This window comes from Triticum dicoccoides, chromosome 2B, assembly GCF_002162155.2.
Source record: "Triticum dicoccoides isolate Atlit2015 ecotype Zavitan chromosome 2B, WEW_v2.0, whole genome shotgun sequence".
NCBI classification, from domain to species: Eukaryota; Viridiplantae; Streptophyta; class Magnoliopsida; order Poales; family Poaceae; genus Triticum; species Triticum dicoccoides.
The window spans coordinates 202,867,076-202,883,103 of NC_041383.1; the positions used below are offsets into that span (position 1 = coordinate 202,867,076).

Here is a 16,028-nt window from a genome sequence, read left to right on the forward strand (position 1 = left end):
TGGAGCTTGCACATTTTGTTAGCACCTTTAGGATTGACAAAATCTTCTGGTTGCATCATATACAACTCTTCTTTAAGAAAACCATTAAGGAATGCAGTTTTGACATCCATTCGCCAGATTTCATAAAATGTGGCAATTGCTAACATGATCCGGACAGACTTTTAAGCATCGATATGAGTGAGAAAATCTCATTGTATTCAACATCTTGAACTTTGTCAAAAACCTTTTTCGACAAGTCTAGCTTTGTAGATAGTAACACTACTATCAGCATCTGTCTTCCTCTTGAAGATCCATTTATTTAACATGGCTTGCTGATCATCGAGCAAGTCAATCAAAGTCCATACTTTGTTCTCATACATGGATCATATCTCAGATTTTATGGCCTCAAGCCATTTCGCGGAATCTGGGCTCATCATCGCTTCCTCATAGTTCGTAGGTTTATCATGGTCTAGTAACATGACTTCTAGAATAGGATTACCATACCACTCTGGTGCGGATCTTACTCTGGTTAACCTACGAGGTTTTGGTAGTAACTTGATCTTGAAGTTTCATGATCATCATCATTAGCTTCCTCACTAATTGGTGTAGGCATCACTGGAACTGATTTCAGTGATGAACTAGTTTCCAATTCGGGAGAAGGTACAAATTACCTTATTAAGCTCTACTTCCTCCCACTCACTTCTTTCGAGAGAAACTCCTTCTCTAGAAAGGATCCATTTTTAGCAACGAATATCTTGCCTTCGGATCTGTGATAGAAGGTGTACCCAACAGTTTCCTTTGGGTATTCTATGAAGATGCACTTCTCCAATTTGGGTTCGAGCTTATTAGGTTGAAAACCTTTTTCATATAAGTCTCGCAACTCCAAACTTTAAGAAATGACAGCCTAGGTTTACTACTAAACCATAGTTCATACGGTGTTGTCTCAACGGATTTAGATGGTGCCCTTTTAATGTGAATGCAGCTGTCTCTAATGCATAACCCCAAAATGACAATGGTAAATCAATAAGTGACATCATAGATCGCACCATATCCAATAAAGTGCGGTTACGATGTTCGGACACACCATAACATTGTGGTGTTCCAGGTGGCGTGAGCTGTGAAACTATTCCACATTGTTTTAATTGAAGACCAAACTCGTAACTCAAATATTCATCTCCACGATCAGATCGCAGAAACTTTATTTTCTTGTTACGATGATTTTCCACTTCACTCTGAAATTCTTTGAACCTTTCAACTATTTCAGACTTATGTTTCATCAAGTAGGTATACCCATATCTGCTTAAATCATCTGTGAAGGTCAGAAAATAATGATACTCGCCACGAGCCTTAATACTCATTGGTCTGCATACATCAGTATGTATTATTTCCAACAAGTTTGTTGCTCGTTCCATTGTTCCGAAGAACGGAGTTTTAGTCATCTTGCCCAAAAGGCACGGTTCACAAGCATCAAATGATTCATAACCAAGTGATTCCGAAAATCCATCTTTATGGAGTTTCTTCATGCGCTTTACACCGATATGACCCAAACGGCAGTGCCACAAATAAGTTGCACTATCATTATTAACTTTGCATCTTTTGGCATCAATATTATGAATATGTGTATCACTACGATCGAGATCCAATAAACTATTTTCATTGGGTGTATGACCATTGAAGGTTTTATTCATGTAAACAGAACAACAATTATTCTCTGACTTTAAATGAATAACCATATTGCAATAAACATGATCAAATCATATTCATGCTCAACGCAAACGCTAAATAACATTTATTTAGGTTTAACACTTATCCCGAAAGTTTAGGGAGTGTGTGATGATGATCATATCAATCTTGGAACTACTTCCAACACTCATCGTCACTTCCCTTTCAACTAGTCTCTGTTTATTCTGTAACTCTTGTTTCGAGTTACTAATCTTAGCAACCGAACAAGTATCAAATACTCAGGGGCTACTATAAACACTAGTAAGGCACATATCAAGAACCTGTATATCAAATATACCTTTTTTCACTTTGCCATCCTTCTTATCCACCAAATGTTCAGGGCATTTCCGCTTCCAGTGACCATTTCCTTTGCAGTGTAAGCACTCAGTTTCAGGCTTTGGTCCAGCTTTGGTCTTCTTCACGGGAGTGACAACTTGTTTGTCATTCTACTTGAAGTTCCCTTTCTTTCCCTTTGCCATTCTCTTGAAACTAGTGGTCTTGTCAATCATCGACACTTGATGCTCTTTCTTGATTTCTACCTTCGTCGATTTCAACATCACGAAGAGCTCGGGAATCGTTTTCGTCATCCTTTGCATACTATAGTTCATCACGAAGTTCTACTAACTTGGTGATGGTGACTAGAGAATTCTGTCAATCACTATCTTATCTGGAAGATTAACTCCCACTTGATTCAAGCGATTGAAGTATCCAGACAATCTGAGCACATGCTCACTAGTTGAGCGATTCTCCTCCATCTTTTAGCTATAGAACTTGTTGGAGACTTCATATCTCTCAACTCGGGTATTTGCTTGAAATATTAACTTCAATTCCTGGAACATCTCATATGGTCCATGATGTTCAAAACATCTTTGAAGTCCCGATTCTAAGCCATAAAGCATGGTGCACAAAACTATCAAGTAGTCATCATATTGAGCTAGCCAAACGTTCATAACATCTGCATCTGCTCCTGCAATAGGTCTGTCACCTAGCAGTGCATTAAGGACATAATACTTCTGTGCAGCAATGAGTATAAACCTCATATCACGGATCCAATCCGCATCATTGCTACTAACTTTTTCAACATAATTTTCTCTAGGAACATATCAAAATAAACATATGAAAGCAACAACGCGAGCTATTGATCTACAACATAATTTGCAAAATACTACCAGGACTAAGTTCATGATAAATTTAAGTTCAATTAATTATATTACTTAAGAACTCTCACTTAGACAGACATCTCTCGAGTCATCTAAGTGATCACGTTATTCAAATCAACTAAACCATAACCGATCATCACGTGAGATGGAGTAGTTTTCAATGGTGAACATCACTATGTTGATCATATCTACTATATGATTCACGCTCGACCTTTCGGTCTCCGTGTTCCGAGGCCATATCTGCATATGCTAGCCTCGTCAAGTTTAACCTGAGTATTCCGCATGTGCAAAACTGGCTTGCACCCGTTGTAGATGGACGTAGAGCTTATCACACCCGATCATCACGTGGTGTCTGGGCACGACGAACTTTGGCAACGGTGCATACTCAGGGAGAACACTTCTTGATAATTAATGAGAGATCATCTTCAAATGCTACCATCAATCAGAGCAAGAATAAGATGTATAATAGATAAACATCATATGTAATCAAAATATGTGACATGATATGGCCATGATCATCTTGCGCCTTTGATCTCCATCTCCAAAGTATTGTCATGATCTCTATCGTCACCGGCACGACACCATGATCTTCATCATCTTGATCTATATCAATGTGTCATCACATGGTTGTCTCACCAACTATTGCGCTTGCAACTATTGCTATCGTATAGCGATAAAGTAAAGCAATTATTTAGCACTTGCATCTTATGCAACAAAGAGACATCCATAGGGCTTCTGCCAGTTGCCGATAACTTCAACAAAACATGATCATCTCATGCAACAACTTATATCTTATCACGTCTTGACCATATCACATCACAACATGCCCTGCAAAAACAAGTTAGACGTCCTCTACTTTGTTGTTGCAAATTTTACGTGGCTGCTACGGGCTGAGCAAGAACCGTCCTTACCTACGCATCAAAACCACAACGATAGTTCGTCAAGTTAGTGATGTTTTAACCTTCGCAAGGACCGGGCGTAGCCACACTCGGTTCAACTAAAGTTGGAGAAACAGACACCCGCTAGTCACCTGTGTGCAAAGCACGGCGGTAAAACCAGTCTCACGTAAGCGTACGCGTAATGTCGGTCCGGGCCGCTTCATCCAACAATACCGCCGAACCAAAGTATGACATGCTGGTAAGCAGTATGACTTGTATCGCCCACAACTCACTTGTGTTCTACTCATGCATATAACATCAACGCATAAAACCTAGGCTCGGATGCCACTGTTGGGGAACGTAGTAATTTCAAAAAAAAAATCCTATGCACACGCAAGATCATGGTGATGCATAGCAACGAGAGGGGAGAGTGTTGTCTACGTACCCTCGTAGACCGTAAGCGGAAGCGTTATGACAACGCGGTTGATGTAGTCGTACGTCTTCACGATCCGACCGATCCAAGTACCGAACGTACGGCACCTCCGAGTTCAGCACACGTTCAGCTCGATGACGATCGCCGGACTCCGATCCAGCAAAGTGTCGGGGATGAGTCATGTCAGCACGATGGCGTGGTGACGATGATGATGCTCTACCGACGCAGGGCTTCGCCTAAACTCCGCGACGATATGACCGAGGTGGAATATGGTGGAGGGGGGCACCGCACACGACTAAGGAACAATCCGTAGATCAACTTGTGTGTCTATGGGGTGCCCCCTGCCCCCGTATATAAAGGAGTGGAGGAGGGGAGGGCCGGCCCTCTCTATGGCGCGCCCTAGGGGAGTCCTACTCCCACCGGGAGTAGGATTCCCCCTTTCCTAGTCCAACTAGGAATCCTTCCAAGTATTAGGAGTAGGAGACAAGGAAGGGGGAGGGAGAAGGGAAGGAAGGAGGGGGCGCAGCCCCTCCCCCTAGTCCAATTCGGACTAGGCCTTGGGGGGGCGCGCGGCCTGCCCTAGGCAGCCCCTCTCTCTTTCCCGTATGGCCCAATAAGGCCCAATACTTCTCCCCCGTATTCCCGTAACTCCCCGGTACTCCGAAAAATACCCGAACCACTCGGAACCTTTCCGAACTCCGAATATAGTCGTCCAATATATCGATCTTTACGTCTCGACCATTTCGAGACTCCTCGTCATGTCCCCGATCTCATCCGGGACTCCGAACTCCTTCGGTACATCAAAACTTATAAACTCATAATAAAACTGTCATCGTAACATTAAGCGTGCGGACCCTACGGGTTCGAGAACTATGTAGACATGACCTAGAATTATTGTCGGTCAATAACCAATAGCGGAACCTGGATGCTCATATTAGCTCCTACATATTCTACGAAGATCTTTATCGGTCAAACCGCATAACAACATACTTTGTTCCCTTTGTCATCGGTATGTTACTTACCCAAGATTCGATCGTCGGTATCCAATACCTAGTTCAATCTCGTTACTGGCAAGTCTCTTTACTCGTTACGTAATGCATCATTCCGTAACTAACTCATTAGCTACATTGCTTGCAAGGCTTATAGTGATGAGCATTACCGAGAGGGCCCAGAGATACCTCTCCGACAATCGGAGTGACAAAACCTAATCTCGAAATACGCCAACCCAACATGTACCTTTGGAGACACCTGTAGTACTCCTTTATAATCACCCAGTTACGTTGTGACATTTGGTAGCACCCAAAGTGTTCCTCCGGTAAACGGGAGTTGCATAATCTCATAGTTACAGGAACATGTATAAGTCATGAAGAAAGCAATAGCAACATACTAAACGATCAAGTGCTAGGCTAACAGAATGGGTCATGTCAATCACATCATTCTCCTAATGATATGATCCCGTTAATCAAATGACAACTCATGTCTATGGTTAGGAAACATAACCATCTTCGATTAACGAGCTAGTCAAGTAGAGGCATACTAGTGACACTCTGTTTGTCTATGTATTCACACATGTATTATGTTTCCGGTTAATACAATTCTAGCATGAATAATAAACATTTATCATGATATAAGGAAATAAATAATAACTTTATTATTGCCTCTAGGGCATATTTCCTTCACCCATGTCTTTAGGCAAGCAAATATCGGTCCACCTGACCATGTGGTACTTTTGTCGATCGTTCATCGCTTGCCAGAAGAACCGGGAGAGGTCTTTATCAAACGAACTATGAACTCCTTCGGAAGAATATAAATCCTCATCATATACATGGGCGGCTGGAGAGATTAGAGTCAATCAGGACGGTCTTACTTCCCTTGAAAGTAAACCGTCCACACCATAGTTTGGCCCGCGCGGCTATCCTCCCCATAAGAGGGTCAAACGCACTGAGAAGAACCCTCGAGTCAGAAAGTGGCATCCCCAAATACTCTATGGGGAAGGCGGCAAACCTACAATTCAGGTTGTCCGCAACCCCCTGCTGCTTGGCCTCGGAATATCACAACACAAACACCTTGCACTTGTCAAAATTAATCTTCAACCCACAAGTTTTTTTTGGCGAAGAGTTTCTTACACATAAGAGAAGCAAAGTATCATTAACATGTGTTGCTGGTTTGGCCTACTTTTTCTAAAACATTGTTAAATCTTAAACAAACTACTCCCTGCAGGTCATACATAACTGATGCTTTTGGATACTGACAATCTACTAGATGCAACTTTAACCAACAGTTTCTACTATAGTATATCGATAACACTCAAATACTTCTCGACAAATCTACATATAATATTTCCAAGTTTTTTCCTACTAAATATACTTAAAATAATATGAAATCTACATATAATATTTTTCAAGCTTTTCCCTAATAAAACACTTCAAATAATACGAACAGCCAGAGTTGTAAAAGCTTTCTATAGATATGTCCAAAAAATATCACCTATATATATGCTATGAGTGCTATTTAAAATGAGTTATGGACGTTTGTTGATGTGATGGAACAATATTGCAGAAGTTCATACAAATACTCGAAGGAGCGCATCTATTTAACCGGACAAAATCTATTGGTTATTTATTTTCTTTTTTCTTAGTCAAGATTGATGTGAATTGTGGAGACATTTTTCATGCTCCAGAGGATGTAATGCAAGTTTTAATTTTGTTGAAAGAACAAAAGAATAGGAATTGTATGATACTATGTAGTTATGCCAACATAATAAAAATAAAAATCCCCATTACAAATACTTACTTCCTCTGTTCCAAACTATTTGAAGTTCTAGGTTTGTCCTAAGTCAAACTTTAACCTTATTCAAGTTTGACCAATTATATAGAAAAACATATTACTATCTACAATATCAAATATATACATATAGAATGAAATTATATTTTGTGATGAATCTAATGCAATTAATTTGGTTTTGTAGAAGTTACTATATTTTTCTGTGAACTTGGTCACACTTGACACTTCAAATATTTTCAAATGGAGGGAGTATAGAAAAATATATTTTCACCAACTTGATGAACAAATAGTTCTACTTGGTACCTAAACAATAAGATGCGCTAATGAAGTTAGTGACCATCTTTGACTATATCCAGTGTTATTTATGTTGCATAAACTGTAATTTGTTTATTTATTTGGGGAAATCCCTATTGTTGGATAGGGAGTAAAAGCAGCCCCGAAAGTATATTGCAAGATGAGAATGAATTAATAACATATAGTCCTTCTGTTACGTAGCATCGGTGAACACACTTTTTTGTACAGTGTCATTGGACGTCAGAACACGGGAACCACAGGCACTGCTCGACGCCAATGGCTACAAATCTTTATAACCACTGTCACAACAACTAAAAAATACGCGCAACATTATGTCGTTATGCCAATATTATAAAAAAACAAAATATTTCCTCAAAAAAATCCATTAAATGTACTTACTAACTATATATCTTTACCCATTTGATTAACAAAAATGTTCTAATTGGGGTCTAAACAACAAGGTGTGCTAATGAAGTTAGTGACTATAGTTTCCAGTATTGTTTACTTTGCATAAATTGTAACTTATTTATTTTTGCGAGAAATATTCTCATTGTTATATGGGGAGTAAAAGTGACCCCGAAGGTAATATATAACAAAGCGAGAAGCAGATAATAACATAGTATTTTTGTTATGTAGCTTTGATTCCGGGTATCAACTATCAAGTACTACTATCAATATCCATTTCTGAGCCCGGCCTCATCTGCACCTTGTGAACAGTAAATTCAAAAAAAATTGCATGAAAGATGTTTCAGTGCGTGAGATCCATGCTAATTTTCAGCCTGTTAGGACATATGAGTAGCTCTCAGGAAAAAATGATCTGAACAAACAGTAAACTGTTTTACAGTCCCTAAATTTGTCTTTTTTGCCGAGAGTTGTTGGAATGTCCATACGCTGAAAATTGGCACGTATCTCACGCACTAAAACATTTTTGATGCAAGAAAAACTCAACTCATATGTTTTTTAAGTTTTCTAGTATTTTTTTCCTATTTTACTGTTCATGGTGGGAGTATATGAGCTCAGGAGCCAAATCGCCGCTCCCGTACTATTATGGGAAACGTTTGGGATCTACAGACCGGCCGAATCTTGGGCCGGCGCCTCACCCACGCGTCCGCTGCATTTCTATTTCCAGGCGACACGTAAGCTTGTGGGACCCCAGCTAGTGCCTTATCTCTTCCCGTCCGCTATTTTTGTTTCTTCCCCAGCGCAATCCTCATCCATTCCCCCTCATCTCTCTGGTAAACAAGCCCACATCCTTCATTTTTTCCAATTACAACGATCTGCTGCTCCGGCGAGCGGTGCCCAGAGTTTCTGTTGGGATGGGGAGTGGCCGTTGCGTGCTAGGAACAGAGCCACTCGCTGTTGCGAGCGGTGCCGGAGCTGAGCAGGCTGCAGCCAGCGCTCGTCGCCAAGGGCGCCCGCTACTGCAACCAGCGCTCGTCCCCATGGCCGCCCGAAGCTGGGCTCGCTGCTCTCCATGGCCGCCGCAGTAGGATTTTTGCTACAACCATGTTTTGCTTTTGCTGGAACCAGCCAGATTTTTTGCTACCACCGTATGTGATTTTTGTTGGAACCAGCCCTGATTTTTGCTACTAACTTCTTTTGATTTTGCTGGAACCAGCCAGATTTTTTGCTACCACCGTATGTGTTTTTTGTTGGAACCAGCCCCAAATTTTGCTACTCCCTTCTTTTGATTTAGCTGGAACCAGCCAGAATTTTCGCTACCATCGTATGTGATTTTTGTTGGAACCAGCCCCAAATTTTGCTACTATCTTCTTTTGATTTTGCTGAAACCAGCCAGAATTTTTGCTACCATTGTATGATTTTTGTTGGAACCAGCCCCGAATTTTGCTACTACCTTCTTTTGATTTTGCTGGAACCAGGCAGAATTTTTGCTACCACCGTATCTGATTTTTGCTGGAACCAACTTATTTTTTGGTACAACCAGACTCTGCAGAATCAGAGAAGTTGCAACCACCGGGGCGCTGTGTCCGGCGAACCGTGGCCACCGGAGCATGCACTGGAATTGCGAGCGGTGGCACGGGAGCTACAAGGCTGTAACCATGGGCGCACGTTGCTGCATCCACGGAGGTGAGAAATGCATGAAGGCGACATAGGTGAGGGCGGTGACCAATGCCGAGGGCGGCGACCGGCGGTAAGGGTGACCGGCGGTGAGGAGTCGAGGCGGTCGGCGCATGCGGGGGCGTCAGCGCGTGCGAGGCAGGCCTCTCCCTTTCCCGTGCCAGAGGTTAAAGATGGGAGGTTGGGGACGAAGGGATCTGACGCCTCGGGGGGCCAGATCTGACGGCTGGGGTTGGACCGGCCCAACAGTTGGGCCGGCGCACCGGCGCAGATCGTTGCCCTACTATTATTACTAGCTACACCTTTCGTTGGGGTGTTATTAGTACCCATCGTATTTCGGGTAAAATTTAAACCATACATGTGGCTCGCAAATATAAATAATATGTCATAAAAATTATATTATTGGATTTGTATTCAAAAGTAGTTACCAATGATACTATTTTTTTCTACATACTACTATAACTCAAATTTATGGTCGAAAATTGATCCAAATTACAATGAAGCTCAATAAATCCAGACGGACGAAATACATGTGGCTTTGGTACCTGAAGAGTTAGATTGCTTAAGTTGCTTGAATAATGGTCGATCACGCCAACATGAACAGGAAGGCGCCATGGAATGGTCATTTTCAACTCCATTTGAAACTAGTGAAGTCAAATATACTTCATCACACGACTATGTATCTCAGCAGCTTGTCTTTGACATCCAGGCCTGCTCATTCCATATAAAAAATAGCCTGCTGATCTGCTCTTAGTATACCCGGAAGTCGTTTTCTGCTCAACTTGCAACCGAGCTAGCAATCGCCTGGTCGATAGATACATCCCACATGTTGCATGCGATCACGTGAAACTAGCCCTAATCAAGCACAACCACCATATCTTAAGTGTGGTAAAAGCAATCTCAAGCACGGAAATTAAGCGCGCCGGGATGTTTCCTGACCACAGCCACTGAAATTAACATGCCTCAGCTAGCCGTTCGCTGGCGAGTGGTGACCTAACACCTGCCGTATCACGACGACCCTGCGCCAGTGACCTGACACGGCGGTACGACGAACGGACGCTCCTACGCGAACGCGTGTGGGCGCAATCCATCACCAACTCTGACTAGTGACTGATGTATGGCGTCTTCAGGAGATCAGCCAGATCGACCAGATAGGTGCAGCTGAGCTGCCGAACCGACCGACCAATTACCGAATCATCCCAAAAATACTTGCCTTCAGGTTCCATGTAGCTCAAGATATTTCGGTGCATTGGCTGAGTAGCATGTATTGATATGAGTACATTTGGACGGCGGGTTCTGGTAAAATCTTACAGCCATTCTGTAGAGCAAACTAAGCAAACAATCAGAGCATATCATGTGATCACTCATGTCTTCTCAATATTCCAAACTAATTTAACCACACAAAACTAGAGATGGATAGGCAGAGATGGATCACACACAAAGTAAACAACCACCGAGATGCACGTGACCTACCAGGCCACCAAGGCACCAAAATTCAGTCAGATCACTACTTCCCAACGGTAATTTGTTTACCCACCGTATGCTATTTTTTTCGACATAGGCCACTAGTGAAATCTACGGCCCCGGGTTATTGGAACCGTCAGTCCCTCGCCGCACTCCTCCGCGCCCTCTCTGTCGCCGTCGCTCGAGCTCACCAGAGAGAAGAAGAAGAAGTTCAGAGAAATTCAGAGAACACGGTGGACACAGGTGTTTTCCGGCGCACGAACGCCCCCCTTTACTCCCTCGAGCACGAACTCGACTGTGTCAGACCATTACAACGTCACCAGGCGGCTTTATAGCCCCGAGCCGGCGCCCTGGGCACGCACCCACGCCTCCACTCGCCCGCGATCATCTCCGCGCTCTGCATGCTCTGACCGCGCACGCTACATACCAGCGCACGCCCGCGTCTCGCGGTGAGCATCAGCCCAACGCACCCCGATTGCCCCGCGTGGCTCGCCAACGGCCCCTACACGCTACCCTGGTGCACGGACACGCCCGTGCACCCAACGCACGCACACACGCATGCCCTACTGCCCGGACCTGACGCGCCCAGCGAGCCCAGTGCGCGCCCATACCCGCACTCGACACGCCCGGCTCGTCGGCCGTGGCTTATTCGCCCTTCATTCACGCCCTAAGCCGCAGCTCAGAGCAGCCCGGCGTCTTCAACATCGCCATCGACCAGCAGTGCACGCCCCGCGGCCGGCTCCTTCCGCAGCAGGGGGCACTCCCGCTTGAAGTGCCCTCTGACGCCACACTTGTAGCACTTGCCGCGGCGATGTCCCTGCCGCTTGATGCCGTGCTCCCCGCGCCGTCGTCGTCGTCCTCTCCGCGTGCACCGCCCCGACGCCGCTCGCACGCACGCCACTGCGCCGCGGTGTACATGAGCTGCTCGCCGTCCGCCCGCTCGCCGCCTGCCTGCCCGCATCGCCGGAGCCGCTCGTCGAACGCCTTCAGGCACCCCAGAGCGTCGTTGAACAGCAGCTCCTCCAGGTTGCAGAACTGCTCCATGCCAGCGACCGCCGCGTACAGGCGATCGGGCACGCAGTCCAGCAGCTTCTTCACCATAGCTGCGTCCTCCAGCGTCGCTCCGAGCCCTGCAAAACGCGCCGCCATCCCGCCGATCTTCCCCGCGAACGCGTCCAGCGACTCGTCGCTCGCCATGCGCAGGAGCTCCCACTCCCCCCGGAGCGTGCCGAGCCGCGCCGCGCGCACACGGTCCACGCCGACGAAACGCGCCTTGAGACTGGCCCATATCTCCGCCGCCGTCTTCTTCGCAGCCACCTGCAGGAGGAGATCGTCGGCGAGCGCCCGGAGCAGGTAAGCCCTCGCCGGCTTATCCTTCTTTGCGATCACCGCCGACGCCGCGTCCTCCGGCGGCACCACCGCCTCCCACAGCCCGGCTGCGTCCAGGTCGGCCTCCACCTTGATGGCCCAGGTGGTGTAGTTCTCCCCCGTCAGCACCGGCGCCGGATGCGACACCGAAGTGCCCGCGCCGCCACCGTACGGAACAATCGACATCGCCGGCGAACTCCCTCCTCCACGTGGCTCTGATGCCAAATGTTGGAACCGCCAGTCCCTCGCCGCACTCCTCCGCGCCCTCTCTGTCGCCGTCGCTCGAGCTCACCAGAGAGAAGAAGAAGAAGTTCAGAGAAATTCAGAGAACACGGTGGACACAGGTGTTTTCCGGCGCACGAACACCCCCCTTTACTCCCTCGAGCACGAACTCGACTGTGTCAGACCATTACAACGTCACCAGGCGGCTTTATAGCCCCGAGCCGGCGCCCTGGGCACGCACCCATGCCTCCACTCGCCCGCGATCATCTCCGCGCTCTGCATGCTCTGACCGCGCACGCTAGATACCAGCGCACGCGCGCGTCTCGCGGTGAGCATCAGCCCAACGCACTCCGATCGCCCCGCGTGGCTCGCCAACGGCCCCTACACGCTACCGTGGTGCACGGACACGCCCGTGCACCCAACGCACGCACACACGCACGCCCTACTGCCCGGACCCGACGCGCCCAGCGAGCCCAGTGCGCGCCCATACCCGCACTCGACACGCCCGGCTCGTCAGCCGTGGCTTATTCGCCCTTCACGGGTCTCTTCTTTATCATATTTGCCTTCGAGATATATTTTTATTTGCTTTTATACCTCAAACATGCATGCGTGTATTCCCGCCACATTTAGGTGTAGTTTTTTTGGCTATAAATACCATCCTTCTTCTATCTCCCAGCCATCCCATCACACAGCAAGAAATTGCCTCTCTCTGATCCATACACATAGACAAGAACACCATGCTGCGCAAGAACACCATGTCCTCCCTTGTCTTCCTCATGGCGCTGCTGCTCTCATGCAGCTCCATTAGCAGCGCAGCACGACACCTAGAGGAGGCCGTGCCCAAAAAGGAGTATCCACCACATCCGATCGTCCCGGAGCAGCCAAAGCTGGAACTCCCGCCACACCCTGCCATGCCCGAGCTGCCGAAGCCTGAACTACCGCACCCTCTTGTTCCGAAGTGCCACACCCCGTGGTGCCGAAGACACCAAAGGAGCCTGAAGTGCCAAAGCACGAGCTGCCACCGCACCCAGCTATGCCCGAGCTCCCGAAGCCTGAACTACCACATCCGGTTGTGCCTGAGGTGGCAAAGGAGCCGGAAGTGCCACACCCCGTCGTACCGGAGGTGCCAAAGGAGCACGAGTTGCCGCACCCTGCCATGCCAGAGTTGCCGAAGCCTGAAATGCCACACCATGCCGTGCCAGAGGTACCAAAGGAGCCCCATGTGCCGCACCCTGAGGTACCGGAAGTGCCAAAGAAGCCTGAGTTACCGCACGCTGCAGTGCCAGAGGCCCCGAAGCATGAAATGCCGCCGTTCACTACTAGGAAAAGGGCACCGGTTTTGCCTACTAATGGCGCACTACCGGTGCGCCATTACTAGCACGCCATTAGAATTTTTTACTAATGACGCACCTGCCAGTGCGCCATTAGTATGTAACACCATGCGCCATTAGTATGCCTCCCGGGGGGCCATATGTAACCATGTGCTTTGTCACACTAATGGCGCACTCTGCCACGATGCGCCATTAGTATCTTTTGGCATACTAATAGCGCACTCTGCCTTGATGCGCCATTAGTATGAATATTTGGTTTTTTTCTTTTCTGATTTTTGCACAGGTTACAAAATATATTATTGGACAGAATATAGACAGCAGCACACAGCAACATCAGATTCATCGAATACAATAGAAGATTAGTCTCCGAATACAATTCATCATATTAGTCTCCGAATTCAAAAGACCGAACAAAGATAAAACATTACAAGTCTCAAGACCGCGAGTATCGAGTTTGTCTTCACATTACAAGTCGATATCGATCATCTAAACTACCATCACATAAAAGAGAGTTGTGGTCATCACGATGAGCATCATCGCGATCAAACTGGTCCTCATCCGGTTCCTCCAATGCTCCCTCCTCTCTCTCGCTAGATAGCGAGCATATCTAGATTCGGCCTCCGCCCTAGTGGTGTACCCTTTGTAACTCTTACCGCTGAAACGGTGAACCTGTCTCCGACACTCCTCCCAGTCGTCGTAGACTCCGGAAACCTTACCCTTGTATACGACATACGACGGCATCTCTATGCATAAGCCAAACAACAGATAATACATAAGCAATATGTAAGTATGCAACAAAAGGATCGAAAGAGAAAAGCAAGACATTAATAGCATGACTCATGGTCCTACTAATAAATAGCATCGATTACATCTAAGTTGAACGACTGTCCAAACCAAAGAGACATACGAATTCATTAAAGTTTAATTACAACATGAGCTAATCAATGTTTCATAACTACACATCACTACTTTCGATTCGACTCATTGGACAGGAGCGTGGATGAAGCCGCCGTCTATCGTGATGGTCATGAAATCGCGGTCGTTGTCACCCTGCATTTGTAGCGTTTCATCTATCTCACTGTTGGACGGTTGATATCTGACGAAGAACTGCCCCGAGGTATGAAGGACATCTTGATGGATGATGTCCGCAAACTCCGACTGGATGCGAAAGAATTCTTGTCTGAGGTCCGCGTCCTGGACTGCCGACAAGCTCGCGGCCCAATCTTTGAGATTATCTGGTAGCAGAAGTTGATGATGGTCCCTTACGATCGCCCGCATGTGATGGAGGGCGTAGTAGGCATCCTTCTGACCGCCAGGCGGCTGCTTGACACAGCAGAACTTTGTATTGTGTGAGAACATGTGCTTGCCGTACTTATGAACTGCCCTGGTGAAGGTGCCTCCAGATTTGGCGTAGCCGGGGAGAACATCATCAAGAACTTTCTTGACATTTGTGTAGTCTATCTTGGAGTTACGGTTCGGGTCGAAATACGTGGCCATTGAATATTTCGGGCTTAAGAGGATGAGTGTGCAATGTGTGTCACTGCACAGAACACGGAATGTTAGAAAAAAACAGAACGATCAAAATCTAAGAAATCATATGTTACGGGGCAGTTAAGGGATGACTTACTCGGGAAAGTAAGCCACAAGGAAGTTATCCTTATCTGGGTTTGCCAAAATGACGCCTTCGAGGTGTGAACTCGCAACTTGGTGGTCCCCAGCGTTGTTCAAGTGCTTGGCACGCATGTAGAAGGGGTCGACTATCACGATGTCCAGGATCTTGTCTCTAATGATCCGCATCTCCATACTCAGCGAAAACAGCCGAACGAAGGTGTAGTGCAGCGGATGAAGGTTAAACATAGCAAAGATGTCATCAAACCGCAGAACGATAGTACCCCCGATGTCGCCATCCGCAAAGCCCTTGCCCTCTGGCACCTTGGCCATGAAAACCGGGTACGCCACGTCATTCTCTCTCAGACGCCGCTTCTCCAAAAAAAGAACACTGTCGTGCAGACTCCGCATAGCACCGGTTGTAGCATTCAACATATTTGGCAGTAGCATCGCCCTACCCGCCACATGCACCCTCCTCGAGATATCCTTAGGTGAAGGTGGCCCGTCCTGAGCACGGATCAAACTCGGTGCCGGCTGGCTCGCACCGGCGCCCTTGTTAGTCTTTCGTTTCCGTCCCTTCTTCTTGATCTCCTGTAATGGGACCGAGTTCTGCTCACAGACCGCTTTCTTGAGCGTGTTGGGGCTGATAATATTTCGCACCTCAGCTATCTAAGGCTCAGTGAAGGCGGGAGCTGGAGGCGTCTCC

The 16,028-nt window shown here is 46.6% G+C and overlaps 1 long non-coding RNA gene and 1 pseudogene across 1 annotated transcript; both read left to right on the forward strand.

Annotated features, from left to right (window-relative positions):
- Positions 1–8,428: 8,428 nt before the first annotated feature.
- On the forward strand, positions 8,429–9,760 carry LOC119363083. The gene is made up of 2 exons (XR_005173748.1): positions 8,429–8,736; positions 9,196–9,760. It is a non-coding gene; the product is annotated as an uncharacterized LOC119363083 (long non-coding RNA).
- Positions 9,761–13,083: 3,323 nt separating this feature from the next.
- Positions 13,084–13,728, forward strand: LOC119367551 (annotated as a pseudogene).
- Positions 13,729–16,028: the final 2,300 nt, after the last annotated feature.